At 49.6% G+C, this 7,344-nt stretch overlaps 1 pseudogene; it reads left to right on the top strand.

The window, feature by feature from the left end:
- The first annotated feature begins 332 nt into the window (after positions 1-332).
- On the top strand, positions 333-1,093 carry LOC141998851 (lysine-specific demethylase 3B pseudogene; annotated as a pseudogene).
- Positions 1,094-7,344: the final 6,251 nt, after the last annotated feature.

Below are 7,344 nucleotides of genomic sequence, written 5' to 3'. Positions count from 1 at the left end.
TTGCCCCTTTTTTGTGTGAAAGGCCCAGAAGGCCTACTTTGACTTGCCTGCCACAGATGCCACTGACTATACCCATCTGAAGGCAGAGATCCTAGCATGATCGGGGCGGGCGGTGTTCGGACTCAGAGGCCCAGCGCGGGGCGGCCACTCGCTTGGTGTGTCGGGGCGGTGGCGACCGTTGGGGCGGCTCCGGAGGCTCCTACCCGGCGGGGATGGCGGATACGGCGGCTTCCCCAGTGGGGAAGCAGCTTCTGCTGCTCCTGGCATCCAGTCTGGGTGAGGTGAAGTGGTGGGGCTGGAGCCAGGGCCTGCCCTGCCCTCTCGGGCTTGGTGGAGCAGCACCATGTGGGCCATGAGCGGAGTGGTGCCCCAGGACCTGGCGATCTTTGTGGAGTTTGATGGCTGCAACTGGAATCAACATGCCTGGGTGAAAGTTCATGCTGAAGAGGTCATAGTGTTGCTGCTGGAAGGGTCACTGGTATGGGCTTCTCGAAGTGATCCAGTTCTACTTCAGGGAACTCAGGTCTCACTTGCACAGTGGCCTGCACTGACCTTCACTCCTTTAGTAGATAAGCTGGGTTTAGGCTCTGTGGTTCCTGTGGAATTTCTTCTGGACCGAGACCTGAGATTTCTGTCCGATGCCAGTGGATTATGTCTGTTTCAGATGGGAACAGAGAGCCAGAACCAAGTTCTGCAGGAGCAATTTGCACTGAGAGACTCGGTCAATGCATTAATTAGTGACCAGAAACTTCAGGAAATATTTAGCAGAGGTCCCTACAGTGTCCAAGACCAAAGGGTTAAGGTGTACTAACCAGAGGATGAAAGTAGCTGGCTCTGTGGTGTTGTGACCTGTCAAGACCCCATCACTCGTCTTATGGAAGTGTCCGTGACTGAGACTGGTGAGATAAAGTCAGTGGATCCCCGACTGGTTCACGTAGTGATGGACAACTCTGCTCCACCAAAAGAGGGAGGGGGCCTAAAGGCAGCTAAATCTTCGAAAGGGAAAAAGAAGAGAGAGAGTATGGAAGGAAAGGATGGACGAAGGAGGAAAAATGCTTCAGACTCTGGGTGCGATCCTGCAACAAGAAGCTAAAGAAAAGACAGCATTCTCCACCCCAGATGGGCTATTCCAGTACACCGTCCTCCCTTTTGGGCTACATGGGGCCCCAGCCACATTCCAGCGCCTCATGGATAAGCTGCTGCACCCCCATACTAGTTATGCAGCTTCATACCTAGATGATGTCATCATCTATGCGCCAGACTGGGGAACGCACTTGGAGAAAGTTGAGGCAGTACTGCGCACCTTAGGGTGGGCAGGCCTCACTGCTAATCCTGCTCAATGCGCCATAGGGCTAACAGAGGCTAGGTACCTGGGATATATTGTGGGAAGGAGCATAGTGAAGCCCCAAATGAATAAGCTAGAGGCAATTCAAAACTGGCCCTGGCCGACCCGAAAGAAGCAGGTCTGCGCGTTCCTAGGTGTGGTAGGCTACTACCGACGGTTCATTCCCCACTTTGCCACTAGGGCAAGTCCCCTAACGGACCTGGTGAAGGCCCGAGGTCCAGACATGGTAAAGTGGACCGACGCAGCAGAGGGGGCATTTACAGACCTTCGGACAGCCCTCTGTAATGACCCCGTACTCATAGCCCCAGACTTTAACAGGGAATTTATTTTACAAACAGACGCTTCTGAGGTGGGGTTGGGAGCAGTTCTGTTGCAAATGGTGGGAGAAGAGGAACACCCGATCCTCTACCTAAGCAGAAAGCTTCTCCCAAGAGAACAGAAATACGCAGCAGTTGAGAGAGAATGCCTTGCTGTCAAATGGGCTATGGAGACACTGCGTTATTAGCTCTTAGGCCAGCGATTTACTCTTGTGACGGACCATGCACCCCTCCAGTGGATGCAGCGGAATAAGGAAAAGAATGCAAGGGTCACCAGGTGGTTCTTATCCCTCCAACCATTCCAGTTCCACTTACGGCACAGGGCTGGATGCCACCATGGCAACGCTGATGGTCTGTCATGAGCATACTGCCTGGTGTCCCAAGTTGCCCAACTCTATGGTGTTGAGTGGGGGGGGGATATGTGACGGGGCAAGGCCAGATGGCTATAGAAAAGTAGTGGGAGATATATATTAGCTCCAGGCTAAACAAATCCCTGGTACCAGGTTAAGTGAAATGGAAGCTGCTCCAGGTCAATTAAGACACCTGGGGCCAATTAAGAACTTTCCAGAAGGCAGGGAGAAGGCTAGGTTGATTGGTACACCTGAAGCCAATCAGGGGCTGGCTGAAACTAGTTAAAAGCCTCCCAGTTAGTCAGGTGGGTGTGCATGTCAGGAGCTGTGGGAGGAAGTTGCACTATTGGAGAGGCTGAGTAGTACACACCATATCAGGCACAAGGAAGGAGGCCCTGAGGTAAGGGTGAAGTGGAGCTTGAGGAAGTGAGGGCTGCTGTGGGGGAAGTAGCCCAGGGAATTGTACACGTCATGTTTCTAAAAGGTCAGCTACCATAGCTGATACTATTAGGGTCCCTGGGCTGGAGCCCGGAGTAGAGGGTGGGCCTGGGCTCCCCCCCCGCCACCTTTGCCCCCTGATTAATCACTGAGACTGGGAGACAACAGAGACTGTGCAAGGAAGGATAACTTCTCCTCACCTCCCTTGCTGGCTTATGATGAAAACGGCTCAGTAGACTGTGACCCTTGTCTCTAGAGAAAGAAGGGTTACGTGGAGGGTCACAGTGAACCTCTGAGGCTAGCGAAATCCACCAGGAAACGCGGGACCCACGGAGGCAAGGGCAGAGCTTGGCACAATGGCTTTGCAAAAATGGGCTTCCCTAACCGCAAAGGGGCGATAGATGGCATGCATATTCCAATTCTGGCACCAGGCCACCTAGCCACCGAGTACATTAATTGGAAGGGGTATTTCTCAGTGGTTCTCCACGCGCTTGTGGAACACCGTGGGTGTTTCAAGAACATTAACACAGGCTGGTCCAGAAAGGTGCATGACACACTCATCTTTCAGAACACGGGCCTGTTCAAGAAGCTGCAAGCAGGGACTTTCTGCCTGGACCAGAAGATCACCATAGGGGAAGTCAAAATGCCCATTGTGATCATGGGAGACCCTGCCTACACCTCAATGCCATGGCTTATGAAGCCATACAGGGGGCAACTTGACACCAGCAAGGAGCAGTTCAACAACAGGCTGAGCAAGTGCAGAATGATTGTTGAGTGTGCACTTGGCCATTTAAAAGCCCGCTGGCGATGCCTATATGGGAAGCTGGACATGGCCAATGACAGTATTCCTATGCTTATAGCCGCGTGCCGTATGCTCCATAATATTTGTGAAGGGAAGCATGAAAGCTTCACTCAGGGCTGGACCGCAGAGGCTCAGTGCCTGGAGGCTGAGTTTGAACAGCCAGAGACCAGGGCTATTAGATGAGCACAGCACGGGGCCATAAGGATCAGGGATGCCTTGAGGGAGCAATTTGAAGCTGAAAGTCACTATTTGCCGCTAAGTTTGGGATTGCAGTGCTTGTAGTGCTAGGAGGTGACTGGTGCCCATGATGCAGTAAGGAGGTTTAACATAATTGCATGTTGCTTTGCAGTGCTCTTTTTGCTTTCACTTAATAGACTAAAGATTGCTTTCAAACCAACACAATTCTTTTATTAAAAGACAACAACTGGAGGAGATAGTCAAAAGACAAAAATAAATCAGCAGGGGAAAGGCAGGTCTCTACAGTAGGAGGGATCCTGGGACGGCTACAGATTTGTGTATATCCAGGGATCATACCCAACCTTCTTCTTTGGAGTACAATGCAGTGGGTGCTGTACTTCAGCAAGGCCAAACTGCAGAGGGATGGGTGTTGAGTGCAGTGGGTAGTGGGAGTCCACACTGCTGGACGGTGAGGAGGGAGGAGTGGAATGCTGCGGGTAGAGAATGGTGCCAGGAGGTTGATAACAGTGTGTTGGCAGTGTGTGTGTAGGGGGGTGAGGCGCATGGGAAAGAGTTTTGTGACAGTGGTTGCAGGGGAGGGTGGGCACGGAGCTGCTCATTTTGAAGAGCTAGTATCACCTGGAGCGTGTCCATAACGTTTAAGAGCTGCTCTGTGGCTTCTTTCTGGTGTGCCGCATTCTCCTTTCAGTTTCTCTTCTCGCTGTCCCACCACTCCTTCAGTTCCTGTTTCTCAGTGGCAGAGTGCATCATAGCCACACGGAGAAAGTCCTCCTTAGTTCTTCGTGGCCGCTTTCTTATTCTGTGCAGCCATTCTGCCACTGATAAGGAAGGCTGGCCTCCCAAGGTCATCCCTATGAAGTTTAAATGCAACATTTTACAGAAGTATTGTTTGCAACACAGAGAACATTGATTCAGTGCTTTAAAACACAGCCAATATTCACACACCTCTCACTAACTGGCTGACTGCAGGCAAGCACACATGTCAAGCCCACTCTGAACTCTAGGGTACAGAGGTGGGGACCTGCATGAAAAACCCCCTAAGCTTATTTTTACCAGCTTAGGTTAAAACTTCCCCAAGGTACAAACTATTTTACCTTTTGCCCCTGGACTTTATTGCTGCCACCACCAAGCGCCTAACGAATATATAACAGGGAAAGAACCCACTTGGAAACGTCTTTCCCCCCCAAATCCTCCCAAACCCTACACCCCCTTTCCTGGGGAAGGCTTGATAAAAATCCTCACCAATTTGCATAGGTGAACACAGACCCAAACCCTTGGATCTTAAGAACAATGAAAAAGCAATCAGGTTCTTAAAGAAGAATTTTAATTGAAGAAAAAATAAAAGAATCACCTCTGTAAAATCAGGATGGTAAATACCTTACAGGATAATCAGATTCAAAACACAGAGAATCCCTCTAGGCAAAACCTTAAGTTACAAAAAGACACAAAAACAGGAATATCCATTCCATTCAGCACAACTTATTTTATCAGCCATTTAAACAAAACAGAATCTCACGCATATCTAACTAGATTGCTTATTAGCCCTTTACAGGAGTTCTGACCTGCATTCCTGCTCTGGTCCCGGCAAAGAAAAAAACACACAGACAGAGAGAACCCTTTGTTTCCCGCCCCCCTTCCAGCTTTGAAAGTATCTTGTCTCCTCATTGGTCATTTTGGTCAGGTGCCAGCGAGGTTATCTTTAGCTTCTTAACCCTTTACAGGTGAGAGGCTTTTTTCCTCTGGCTAGGGGGGAAATCTCAGCTAGGGTGAAACGCTGGCTGGGATTTCTTCCTGGAGCTCTAGGAAAAAACAGAGTTAATAAGACACATGCACCTCTAAATATACTACCAAGTGTATAAAGACTAACAATATTTTCCACATCTCAAGGATGATTTTAACCAGTTGATTCTGGGAAACTTTCATGGGAGAGTGCATCAGCCACTTTGTTAGAAGCTCCTGAGATGTGTTGGATGTCGAAATCAAAATCTGAGAGAGCTAAACTCCACCGAATACGTTTTTTGTTATTTTCCGTGGTGGTATGAAGCCACTTTAGCTCAGCATGGTTGGTTTGCAGGTGGAAATGCCGTCCCCAAACATATGGGCGTAGCTTTTCCAGAGCGTAGACAATGGCGTAACATTCTTTTTCACTGACTGACCAGTTGCTTTCCCTCTCAGACAGCTTCTTGATGAGAAACACTACACGGTGGAATTCTTGATCCGGTCCTTCCTGCATTAAAACTGCTCCCACACCACGCTCGGACGCATCTGTGGTTACTAGGAACGGTTTGTCAAAGTCTGGGGTCCTTAGCACAGGGTCAGACATGAGTGTCACTTTAAGCTGGTTAAAGGCCTTCTGACACTCTTTGGTCCACTGAACGGCATTTGGCTGTTTCTTTTTGGTTAGGTCTGTCAGTGGGGTAGCGATTTGGCTGTATTGCGGTACAAATCGCCTGTAATATCCGGCCAAGCCTAAGAAAGATTGGACCTGTTTCTTTGACTTTGGGACAGGCCACTTTTGGATAGCATCCACTTTGACCTGTAGGGGGTTGATAGTTTAGTTCCTTGACCCACCTGGTATCCAAGGTAAGTCACTCTGTTTAGGCCTATTTGACACTTCTTAGCCTTAATAGTTAGTCCTGCCTCCCTTATGCGCTCAAAGACTTTTTGTAGATGTTCCAGGTGTTCTGCCCAGGAATCTGAAAATATGGCCACATCATCAAGGTAGGCGACTGCATATCCTCCAATCCTCCTAGGAGACCATCGACAAGTCTTTGGAAGGTGGCAGATGCATTCCGCAGCCCGAAAGGGAGTACATTAAATTCATACAGCCCGACATGTGTGGTGAAGGCTGACCTTTCCTTGGCAGATTCATCTAGCAGTACCTGCCAGTACCCCTTGGTTAAGTCCAAGGTAGAGATGAACTGGGCCCGTCCCAGTTTCTCTAATAATTCATCTGTGCGTGGCATTGGATAATTGTCTGGGCGAGTTACAGCATTTAGCTTACGGTAGTCCACGCAAAAACGTATTTCCCCATCTGATTTGGGAACTAGAACCACTGGAGATGCCCATGCAGTTCCAGAGGGGTGGATTATCCCCATCTGTAGCATATCCTGGATCTCCCGTTCTATAGCAGTTTTAGCTTGAGGAGACACCCGGTAAGGTTGGACTTTAATTAGGTGAGTATTACCTGTGTCAATGGAGTGGTGTGTCCGTTCAGTCAGTGCTGGGGTGGCTGAGAACGTTGGCGCATAGCTAGTGCACAGCTTCTTGATCTGCTGTCGCTGCCTACGCCCAAGAGTCAGGGAGAGAGACTTGGTGGGATAACTCACATGACTGGAGTACTGTCATGGATGGTTATAAACTGTTCAGGAAGGACAGGCAGGGCAGAAAAGGTGGGGGAGTAGCACTGTATGTAAGGGAGCAGTATGACTGCTCAGAGCTCCGGTATGAAACTGCAGAAAAACCTGAGTGTCTCTGGATTAAGTTTAGAAGTGCGAACAACAAGAGTGATGTAGTGGTGGGAGTCTGCTATAGACCACCGGACCAGGGGGATGAGATGGATGAGGCTTTCTTCCGGCAACTCGCAGAAGCTACTAGATCGCACACCCTGGTTCTCATGGGCGACTTTAATCTTCCTGATATCTGCTGGGAGAGCACTATAGCGGTGCATAGACAATCCAGGAAGTTTTTGGAAAATGTAGGGGACAATTTCCTGGTGCAAGTGCTAGAGGAGCCAACTAGGGGGGGAGCTTTTCTTGACCTGCTGCTCACAAACTGGGAAGAATTAGTGGGGGAAGCAAAAGTGGATGGGAATCTGGGAGGCAGTGACCATGAGTTGGTTGAGTTAAGGATCCTGACACAGGGAAGAAAGATAAGCAGCAGAATATGGACCCT

Source organism: Natator depressus, chromosome 14 (genome assembly GCF_965152275.1).
Source record: "Natator depressus isolate rNatDep1 chromosome 14, rNatDep2.hap1, whole genome shotgun sequence".
NCBI classification, from domain to species: Eukaryota; Metazoa; Chordata; order Testudines; family Cheloniidae; genus Natator; species Natator depressus.
This window is presented reverse-complemented; position numbering and strand designations above follow the sequence as displayed.